Genomic DNA, 8622 nt, shown 5'->3' with positions numbered 1-8622 from the left:
TCAATTGAGCCATATTTGAAATGAGCAATTTAAGGACTTGTGTCTCATGTTCTTACCACCACCATTAGCAAGTCATTACAGACACTTCAATCACAGCCACATGTTCACACACTCTCAGCATCTTTATTGGAAGTGGTAAAAAAATTAAAAGCGTACCCCCAAAGCGTTCTCTGAGCAGGCAGACAGTTTCCTCATCTAGGGCCTCCACCTGAGAAAGTGAATGGCATATTTGATCAATATTCAGCTACAACATATGGCATACATACTGGTGTATGACTATTAGTTTCACTGTTACCTCTGTATGGCACCGTGGGATGACAGTGGGTGGTGGCAGCAACACCACTGTATTTCCTGTCTCTGCAGAGAACAGCAATACATTTCACTCCTACAATATCCATAAATAATTGTTGAATGAACATGGTCACATAGATTACTTGAAACATACCCTGTACATATGCCTGGGTGTCGGATCTGCTGCCTAGTGATGGGAAGTTCGGTTCATTTTACTGATTTGGTTCTTAGAATCTCGCTCAAATGAACAAATCTTTTTCCGAGTCATTCGTTCATTTCAACGGGGGGGGGGGGGGGGGGGGTGCCATACGTCCACTGCAAACACGTATGATATTCTCATGTAGGTTAGTGCATGACATGTGCACCAGCAGATACTATTTCAAAAGAAATTCCTGCATTAAAATAATGTATCATGAGTTTGTATGATTTGGTCATGTATTATCACACTAGCATTTAATTATCACGTCAAACAATTACATTGCACTAAACTGTAAGTGTAAATGTAAAGTGAAAATAACAAAACCAGTCAGTATGATGACTTTAGCGAATATCATTCACGTCTTACTAGAACAGCGGCCACGCGAAAGGGAATAAGGAAACAATTTCCTCTACTAAAAAATACAATGCGGGGTATGTGAAAAAAGGATCCAAAGACCCGTAGAAAGACCGAGTCGGGAAATGAACTAATTGTTCGTTTCCTCTAGCTACAGAGCCTGTGCAGGTCAAGTGAAAAATGATCCAAAGACTCGTAGAAAGACCGAGTCGGGAAATGAACGAATCACTCGTTGAGAGGACTCGTTACTCCCGAGTCCTTATAAGGATTCGTTCAAAATGACAAATCGTTCACAAACGACACATCACTACTGCTGCCACCAGGGTCCGAAGAGATGCCCCCTCCCACTCCTTCCATCATTGGGCGACCCTCATTGCTGGAGAGGGCCAGCTCCAGTTTCCCAGTTGCAAGTCCTGTGGAGGAGGGCCCCCTCCAGTTTTTTTCGCATCCCTTTTCTTCCTGTTAGCTGCAAGCGATTTCATTGTTCTATAGGCCCTAATACCAATATCCTACAAAAGGGACTGACTCAGGCAACTCAGCCTTGTTCTTGTTGGCCTTAAAATATGTGCAAGTATTGCCTACTGCTACTTACCGGTTTGAATTATGTTTTTATATTTGTTTTTTATTTGCTCCCAGGACCGTTTGGCATTGGCAGGGTTGCAACTAAAATACTACAGCAACATAAGTTTAACCTTATGGAACGGACAAGTGTAATTAATTAAGGATCTTGTGCCTGGGCCAGTGATATCAATAAGTCATGTAACGTACGCATCATCAGCGTCGGCAATTTTCTGCCAGCTTTATTTCTTGACTTGGCAGCAGCGACAGTGTTACTCTTTGCCTGAATAATAGGTTTATAAGTTTGATAAGATTCCATGATTATCGTTTGCTCCTCCTGAGTGAAATATGCGGCTCTTGTTCTGTCCATGTTTGCGATTAGACATACGGTGCAAACACCGCCCTTTTATGTGAATGCGCACGTCTCTCGATTGGAAAGATCTGGGTTGAGTTAGAGAGGTAACCGCCGTCGTGAGAGGGCCGGAGGCAGCCTGCTTTGACTGGGGGGGCAGTGAACATTTCTGGGGGGGCATCATGATTATGGAAGGGGGGGTATCATTTTTCATATAACCGTTATGTTGTCATTTTTGAGTCTGCTTAACGATCCGAGTGTTAATCAGGCATGGAGCCGGACGTTATACACATTCGGGGCTTAACCCACACACATGACATATCCTTGGTTTGAGGTGATGCTGGATAGGATCCTCCACAGTGCGAGCGCGCACTGTGGAGGCAATCAAAATTTTGGGGCAATCAATTTGAGCGCAAAATAGTTTTTTGGAGCTCTATGTAAAATGAACCGCCGCCGTTTTCCAATTGGTAAAAAACCTTGTCTATGAAGGTGATGTCTTGATCATTCTGGCTCCAAATTGTCGACAGGGGAAACATAAACATGCATGTAGCTTGGCTAAGTACTCTAACCAAGTTTGAGAGCGATGCCTAGGCCCTTGGCTGAAAATGCGCATCGGGTACGTTTGCAGAACAAGCTGCAGTGGATTGCTGTCATTCAAACCATGCTCGCCTTCACCCACAGCAGCGGTAACGTATATCCCTTGTCGCTGGGGCAGTAGTAGATGGTTTGGGGATCAGAAATCGATGCATGATAAAAAGGTTTTTCTTTGTAGGTACAAACACGCACGCAAAGAACAATCCATCGCTAACGAAGCTAAAAGACTGTTAATGTCTTTAATGTGACAGGTGGGAGGGGGATAAACCAGGGAGCCATTTGGTTCACCTGGTTCTGTCACATGACCACCGTAATTTCAATTAAATGCAGGTAGATAACATACCACAGTTAGTGTTGTCTTCAATCAGAGCTGGCCGGCGGTGATCAATTGGAAGCGGGTAAGGACAAGCGTCACCACGTAACCCATGTTTACTAATGTTTGTGTTTTAATTGAGATTTTAAGACGGTAAATGTGAGGTGAATTAAACAGAGTAAATTGTGGGAGTAAATGAGAAATGTTTATACTGCTTTGTATTGATTATGCATTTATTGTCGTTGTAGTGTCCTGTGCTAGAAACGCATGGTTCCCATCTGCAATATGACCTCAGCACAGACGTAAAGGTATTAATTGACCAGTGTAATGTTATGTAAAATCAGTTTTGATACACAAGTGGCTAATATAATGTCTGCTACTTTCAGGGATCATTAGTAGCCACTGTTTTTCCCACCGTAGAATTTCACTAAAAACCAACTATTTAAAACATTCGCTGTTCCCCAGCCTAATAGCCTATTACAGGACAGCAGTTCAGGGCTTGCAGTTTGCCGTTGAGTGCCTTTGTTGTGTGAAACCACCTCCAAGTTTTGTGTGTCATTTATTTTGTTGGACGGGCGTTATTCTGTCATTTCGTTTCTTTGCAGTGAGTGTCCCCCTTTTTTGGATTGATTTAATTATATTAGTTTGATTTGAGTACTGTACCAACTGTACCGTAAATAAAGTGCATTATTTTTGTACGACGCCTCCTCCCCTATTCATTTAATTGAACACACCTTCGTGAGAACTACTGTTCTAGCTTACCGCTGGCTCTTGGTGAAGAGCCAGTAGGGTGTAGGTTACATTAACCCGTGTATCTTCTATGAAAACAAATACAGATTACAACTGAAACGGAAGTATGAAACTCCAGGGTCTAACATTAAACACCAATGCTGCACTTTACTATTCGTCAAAAGCCCTCCACAGAAGACCGATATACATTAACTTCGAGACCAAGTGAGTGGCAAGAGATTCGAGGTTGATTTCACTTTTATCGGTAAACGTGTATGCAGAGCTCTAACCTACGTTGCCCATTATCAACCAGACAATCACTGGGGAATCTTTTAAAAAGATTGGTTGAAAAAACAGCATATTACTGAAAGCACTAACAGACTTTTTCATAGCTTCAACGTGTAACTATTTGGGCTTAAGTCAGAAGCGGCAGAAATCTGGGGGGGCACGGCAGGAATCTGGGGGGGCGCGGCAGAAATCTGGGGGGGCGCAGCCCACCCCAGCCCCCCCCTGGATCCAGCCTTGCGTCGTGATACCACTTATCGTGATTGCGATTGTTAGGCTTCGCGTAGCCGGGTAACTGAAAGTGATCCAGAGCATGTTGAACTTGATTCGTAGTACAGGCCCCTGGTCTTGGCTTCTTAAAACAATGTTTTCCATGGTTGCGCAATTAATGGCAACCATTAATATCCAAATCAACATAAGATACCTTAACAACAGCCTACTGTTAGTCTATCGCAGTGGTTCTCAACCCTGGTCCTCAAGTACCCCCTGTCCTGCACGTTTCAGATGTTTCCCTGCCCCAACACGCCTGATTCAAATGAACGGTCGTTAACAGGCTATAGCCGTGTAATAAGCGGGATAATGCATAGAACGCCGGTCATTTTCGGGAAAATAAGCCCCGACAGGGCGAACAGCACCCCGACGCGAGGCGGAGGGGTTTTGTTTCGCCCTGAAGGGGCTTATTTTCCCAATACCATTGGGAAATACCAATACCATTCCCAATTGGTACCATTTGTATTGTTGATCAGCAGACAAATTGTTCGCCAAAGACGTTGAACTTCATAGACTTTGAACATTCTTTAGGCTTCAAATCAGCTGACGTCGCTAAGCAACAGAGTACGCTGGGGTTGAAAAGTTACCGGACTACTTGCGGAGTGCTAAGAAAGACGTGAATCCGAGGCAAAAAGGCCACTTCCCCTTGACAGCGGTCAAATGTGCATAGCAACGGTCAAATATGAGAAAATTGTTCACCGCAGAACGTTGGGAAGCCCCATTCAAGTGAATGGAGCATTCTACAGCATTAAAGAACAGCCGTGTAATAAGACATAATAAAGTTTAGCCATAGCTGTGGCATTGAAGACAGAACTGTAGCCATGGGCGTCAGCAGCGTTTTGAGAGTGGGGGGACATACATTATGCGGGGGGTATGGGGGTTTCTCCCCTTGAATTTTTGAAGATGTAGATGCAATTTCCCGCATTCTGGTGCATTTACCAACTATTTACCATAGTTGTTATACATATACTGAGGGGCTGGACATTAAAATATTTTGAAAATTAAACTTCCCAATAAGCAATGGGACATCTTCAACTACCTATCACCTTTCAGCACTCACCTCAGCAACAGACCTGTCTCCACTGCCCCTGCATGTTGCCCCTGCCTCTGACTCACCTTCAATCTCTACCACCTATATCAGGAGACATGGAGATGCATTGAGCATTCTTTCATATTGATAATAATAAGCTTAATGTAGATTTTTCATATAAACATTTCTGAGATGTAAATCATGTTATCAGCATATAAAATTCAGAATTGGTATAGGTTTAGTAGCCTAACAATTATGTAGGCTACATTAAAAAAAAAGTATCTCCCTAAAGCATGACTGGACAGTTCAGAAATTATTAAATTTGTGTTCAAACTTGTAGTCTTTTCCACAGATCACATCCTTAGGATGTAAGCTTTCAGAAAATACATGGTTTAGGTGGTTGAATCAGTTTCCCTAAATGGCACAGCCCAAAAAAGTATCAGCCATATAGCCTACTCCAGTTACCAATACCAAATTTATTATGCATGGGCAGCATCCTAATATGGAGAGATGGACGTGTCTCTTGTCTCATTGGATAACATCCTGAGGGTATAAGCTTTAAGAGGATATATGGTTTTAATGGTTGAATCAGTTTTGCCTTCATGTTACAGACTAACACGTAGCAATAAAATTCTGCGAATTGCCAAAATTACAAGTTGAGCAACCTTATTTAAATTGGAAGACAATGTTAGACAAACTAGACAAACTAGCATGTTAGCTAAGGTTAACTCCAGATTAGCTCACGGTTGTTATGGCAATAAAAAAACACCAGCAATTTCTTTTGTAGCTACTTGGAAAAAACATCCTTGTCATCTATTTCTGCCTGAAACAGACGCCTAAATCTGAACACGGCCAAAAGCACAACATATTTCAGACCCAGATTAAGAAATCAACAAATGCTGTTCCACTTGTAATGGGTAAATAAATTATGGTATAGCCTAGTGCTAGATGTAGGTAAAAAGCTTGCTTATCTAGTTATCAATAATCATAATGTTTGCAGAAGGATCTTTGTGACTTAACTAACGCTATTATAGTCAGAGAATGTCTCATAAGGGTGCTTTGGCCACTGAAGGGAAAACTGGGCAACTTTGGAGAGGCAGCTAAATCTTTTTTTGCGTCATGGACTTCCATATGGATGTACCAGAGAGTCAACAGACAAAGCTTGGTACCATCCACACCTTTCTCCTACCCCCGAAAAGGGGGAACGGTCCTTCCCCCTTTGTCCTTATCTCCCAGAAGTCGATGCTGCAAAGCCCTGACCCAGCATGGGGTCAGGAACAGAGACCACATGGTCACACAGTATCAGACAAAGGAGTATAAGGGAGAACTTTCTTTCGTGGATTTACAAACATATTTCTCAAGGACTACATGGCTCATTGACACTAATTCAATGACAGTAGTCGATGTGTTATAATGTGTGTTTTCTCATTTACCTAGAACGTGTTTAATTGATGTTTGAATATAACTCCCCTTCAGATATAGTTAAATCAGTCAATCTTGATATCAAAATAATTGTATCATACTAACAAAACCAGTTATGAACGTTGTATTGCTCTATTCTGAAGTTTAAGCATTTCATGGACATTTGAGATAATGGAATTTAAACTATCAGCCACTTCACACCTCTGGGCAGATCTCAAGACGACGCCCAGGTGGAAGTAACTGACCAATGAGAGAGGTCACCTTTACACGGATGACCCCCTGTTCTTTGGAGTATAAAACCCCCAAACGTACAATCACCCCCGCTTGTTCGAAGGATTAACTTGGGGTGAAAACGTCACTCTCTAGCCTTTACCTCATAACCTGCATATTCACTTTGCGCCCGGAACTTTGACGAGAGATTCCGTTTCCTATTCGTTGGACATAACGAACCATTGACTCCGTTCTTCAAACCGACAAAAGTAACTGCGATTTGCAATATTTCTTACTTGTGACATATTGGTATGTTGTGATTGAATTGTCGATGTTTGATTGTATTTTACAAATGATTTAACTTGACCATCGTTAGGTCAGTTGCTATTGATCGTCCATTGTTACTATAGAAGCCTCTTCCTCTGTACCTCTTCCTCACTCTCTCTCTCCCCTCCCCCTCCACACGCGCTCTACGCAGCCATTGTGTAGTGCGCTCTCATTAGAATTTAGGCCTACTGTACTGCTGTAGCCCAACTAACCCATAACTTGTCTGGTATGTGTTCACTATAATTACATTATCTTAAATAAATCATTGTGTATAATACTCGCTTATCTCTCACGTTATATGATCTGCTCTACTTTCATAGAATTCCCAACTTAAGATTAGACTGATTATTACGAGTGCTATTATTCAATATTATTAAATAAGGTTTCCTCTGTCCCTTTCACAAATCAGAGGTGGTGCCCCCAAGAACTACTATACTTTAATATAAACTAAGTATTGCTAATCTTAACCGTGCAAACCACGCTACATGGACATCCATAGACTGACGGCGATGGCTGCTGATCTTTGCATGGATGGACGGACGGCGATGCAGTTCAGAGTGCCGTCCATAGAGGGAGCATATATTTTGGACGGCGATGGATTGCATGTTTAGCAGGCTGTTGAGCTAACAGAACTGCCGAAGGCTACCATAGCATGTAGCTAGCTACATTAATTTGGATGACTCAATCTTTTGTCAAGTTAATTTGTATGAATTGCATGTTAGTGTAGGCCATATATTTTTATTTTTTTACATAATCAGCAGTATGATCTCATGACAATATAGACTTAAACAATATGTTATGGTTAGGGTTTGCCTAGATATAGTCTACATATATTTTAATTATTTCGAGAATTGTTAATAAAGACTAATTTAAAATGTTAACATTGTGTTATGTGACCCTATGAAATACATTGCCTTTAGGTCTTTTAAGCCGTCAGTTTTAAGTGTTTTATGGGTGGATTTGGAGCCACCAGTCAGTAGCGACAATGTTGCGCACAAACCACTTTGAGCGGAGACAAATGCAAAACGTAATAGCATAGGCCTACACTCCAAATTTGGGCACGAATCACTTTGAGCGGAGACGAATCAAAACACAAGACGATGTGATGCCAAGTGACAAGTCAATGTTTTCTTTGTACAGTTAGGCTAGGCCTATTGTCAGTTTTTTGAGAAACAATGGGTGAGTGTTTGTTAGCAAAAAACGAAGGTTGTTATGTTATATTGATAACTATGTTTAATTAAAGGGTGATGACTTAATCGAACTGCTGGAGAAGGCAGTGGGAGGCAAACCAATTGGCATCAGGACTGTGGACCTACTTTTTGATGTCATGATGCCAGAGGTAAATGTTGTATTTATTTTTATGCTAATGAACAACATCAAATACAATAACTAAATGTATTTTATCAGTTTTATTTTTAATTTGAATCTTTCTTGTTTTAGGTCATTATAAGAATACTGTTCAGGCATCAAGGGATGTGCCGCTACATGGCTGAACTGTTTAACCACAGCAGGAAAGCCATTTAGGCTGCTTTTATTGATGTTAGACTATAGTTTGATTAATATTGTTGGTGGAGTTTTGTATTTAAATAAAACATTTAAGACCAAACTGTTTTTTCTTTATTTTATTGTAAAGGTTATTATGCTTTTATTGTTTCGGTGGTCCTATTCTCATGCATATAGCCTAATGT

This window comes from Hypomesus transpacificus, chromosome 13 (assembly GCF_021917145.1).
Source record: "Hypomesus transpacificus isolate Combined female chromosome 13, fHypTra1, whole genome shotgun sequence".
In the NCBI taxonomy this organism is placed as follows: Eukaryota; Metazoa; Chordata; class Actinopteri; order Osmeriformes; family Osmeridae; genus Hypomesus; species Hypomesus transpacificus.
The sequence above is the reverse complement of the archived record's forward strand: the minus strand, read 5'-3'. Positions refer to the sequence as shown.